This window comes from Poeciliopsis prolifica, unplaced genomic scaffold (assembly GCF_027474105.1).
Source record: "Poeciliopsis prolifica strain line A6 unplaced genomic scaffold, Auburn_PproV2 SCAFFOLD013, whole genome shotgun sequence".
Classification (NCBI taxonomy): Eukaryota; Metazoa; Chordata; class Actinopteri; order Cyprinodontiformes; family Poeciliidae; genus Poeciliopsis; species Poeciliopsis prolifica.
The window spans coordinates 7,911,012-7,913,985 of record NW_026562388.1 but is presented as its reverse complement, the minus strand read 5'-3'; the positions used below and the strand labels follow the sequence as shown (position 1 = coordinate 7,913,985).

General features: G+C 36.9%; 1 long non-coding RNA gene across 1 annotated transcript; it reads left to right on the top strand.

The window, feature by feature from the left end:
* Nucleotides 1-2,647, top strand: LOC129365384 (uncharacterized). Its single transcript, XR_008606511.1, has 4 exons — nucleotides 1-181; nucleotides 1,145-1,228; nucleotides 1,801-1,891; nucleotides 2,055-2,647. It is a non-coding gene; the product is annotated as an uncharacterized LOC129365384 (long non-coding RNA).
* The last annotated feature ends 327 nt before the right edge of the window (nucleotides 2,648-2,974 follow it).

Genomic DNA, 2,974 nt, shown 5'->3' with positions numbered 1-2,974 from the left:
AAAAAAACACAGTGACGTCAGTTCCAAAGCGCTATTGTGTCAGACTCATCTCCCGCTGAAGAGGATCCAGCGACATCAAGAGATTACGGAAAATCACGCGAGATAACTGGCTCGCACCTTGTTGGGTTTTTTCAAGGGCAGAGGGGAGATTCCTGGCGTGCATCTACTTAATTTGAAAAAGGTAAGAGTCAAACTATTTTCATCTAAATCCATATAAAAATATGTAACTTAAAATTTCTCTACCATTTGCACCATTTTCTACATGTTCCATACTTGTGTCACATTATTTCATGTTCTGTAGATTAAGTCGGTTAGGTTAAGGCAGATAGCTTTTTGTTTACATTTATCGCCGCACCATGTTAGGTACATTCTGTGCGAAAAAAGTCTGCAGAGCCATATGTAGTGTAAGGGTCACAAAGCTGCTGCCAGAGACACAAATGGACCCCGGAAATGTCACAGTTTTGCTCCTCCTGAGCTCCCTGGAGGTTTAGTGGATTTTTAACACACGGATCTAACATCAGTCTATTTCTAACTATTTTAATTCTATTTCAGTAATGTTACTATGGAGGTAAATGTAGATACACACACACACACTTTGGTACCTTTCTATCATCATCGAGATTCTTAATTAATTATGGTAATAAAAAGTCCTACATTTCAGTCGGTGAAACCTGCAGAAAGCATTGCTTTCTGAGCTTTGTTAAATGTTCCTAAAATACCTGTTAGTTATGGATTTCTAGTATATTTTGTCAGGCTAAAACTCTCAATGGATTATCCATTATTACAGACTTGAGCTTTCTATTTTTTTTCTTTAAAATACATATTCCTCTGCTGTAAAGATGTTGGGGTTTTTTGGACTCTTCTTTGTTGTCCCCAAATAATTGTAGCTCAGAAACAATATTGAAGTTCATTGGTTTAATTTTGAAATGTTGATGTTTTTTGTGTTGATTGTTTGTGCTCATTTTGACCTTTGTTACTATTGCTTTCTACAATGTTCAATTCACCATTGTTCTGCACATATGTGCTTGCATGTGTCCTGTGGTTATATTCATGAGGCATTCAAGGGACTTGTACTAAAAGATACAACTCAGTTCACTATGAATTGCATATTTTAATGGCTGAAAATATATCTGATCTCTTTCAGAACATCACCTGTCTGTAATCCACCTGCGTAAGTACTGGTCAAGGGGCTCATCGGCTATCAAGTTATAGATTTCAGTGGCTAATAGTAAGTTTTGCCAGATCTAAAGTGACTGAATGTAGTGTTAGAGAGCTTATAGAGCTAGAGTTCAGCTAAACATTTATTTGGCCAGTCTGTTTTATTTGTCTTTATTTGCGTGGGGATGTGGAAATGTAAGGAGTGTAGTCTCTCTGTCTCGTAGATATGACCTGTTAAAACATTTTACACTTAAACACCGGCATATGCGACGTTATCCATGCCCACACATAGACTGTCCATGTACTTGTAAGACATGGAATGCTTTGCATATTCATTTAAGTAGAAGGATATAGACTGTGTTGACCATTCTGTACTTTTCACATATTCTTTGGTGATATATTCATGTCTTTATTTAAACCTCTAACAGCTTCAGTTAGATGTTTAAATGAGATGTTAAACTCCATTTTAGTCATGGCATAATGAAGGGATACTAACAATTTTAAATATCTTTCAAATAGACTGCAAGCCACTGATCACTTTTGTTGTCACTTCCTTTGAATGTAGCTATGTTTTCAAGTGTGTGAACCTATACTGCTGGAGTTTTGAGATTGTTCTCTTTGTTTTTTGATCTGCATATTTAGGAAGACACTGCTGAGGTCAGACGAGAGTGCATCCTCAAAGGTCTGTGTGTACCTAAATGAAGATCCAGAGAAGCTGGTGAGGGAGTACATGGTATGTTAAATTCTCTTTGTGTTTACAATAGAACTCCTAAGAGTTGTTAAAATACTTTTACCAACTAAGGTCCATGAGTGACTCAATCAATGTCAGTCTTAATTTATTTATTTAATTACATGTGAATTGTCTCTCCCCCAATACCCTTCCCTAACTCCCTTAGGACGTTGATGAATGCGCAGAAATGGCCAAAGCCGAGGCTGTCCTCGGAATCGTCATTTGAGCAGAGGGTGCAGAGGCTGCCGATGCACATCTGGATGTTGGGATTGTCCTGGAGGAGGTGGAAGTTATGAACAGCTTGGGCAGTGTATCTTCTGCAATAGTGATGCTGCTGGGACTAATCTATGCTCTAAACTTGAGCTACCCTCAAGTTTAGTGCGTTCAGCACTCAACTTGCTCAGTAACTCAAGCATACCTTTGAAGTAATACAGAAAATAATAATGAAATTGGATGGAAAGAACTTATCAAAGAAAGCACAAGTTCTCAATATGAAACTCGCTGCTAAGTTGAGCAAAGTTTCATATGGAAAATGAGTGTTTAAAGTCTGCAGTAGAAAAGATTTATATTGTTACATTTCTCTAAGTTGAGCAACTATACTGACATGTTTTATGTTGTAAAGAATTGGCTTAGAAATGAAACTGTAACCTTTTTGTAGTTGTTTTTTTATTTCAATGTCCAACTCAGCTGTGTTTTGTGCTGTGTAAAAAAACGATGTATAACAATTCTGAAAATACAATTGTGTTGTACCTTTTCTAATTGTTGAGTGTTCTTCCTACACTTTCACCTAGTGCTATCTTAAAATGCTTGATTAACGCTTGAAAATATGTCTTTGAATTAACGTCATGAAATAATGGAAAGAATTCCACACGATTAACTAGCTGTCTTTTAGCATGAAGCATATTTGTTGAGCTAACTTGCTTTTAGTGAGTTGGACCTACTGAATCAGGTAGTGTGAAGGTACCACTGTAAATAAGGTGGTTTCAACTAGATTTACATTCATCTTAATGAAGTTACATCAATGATTTGGTCCTAAACATTGCAGATTAGTTGGGCGGGCTGTATTGCATTACACTGGGTCACGCT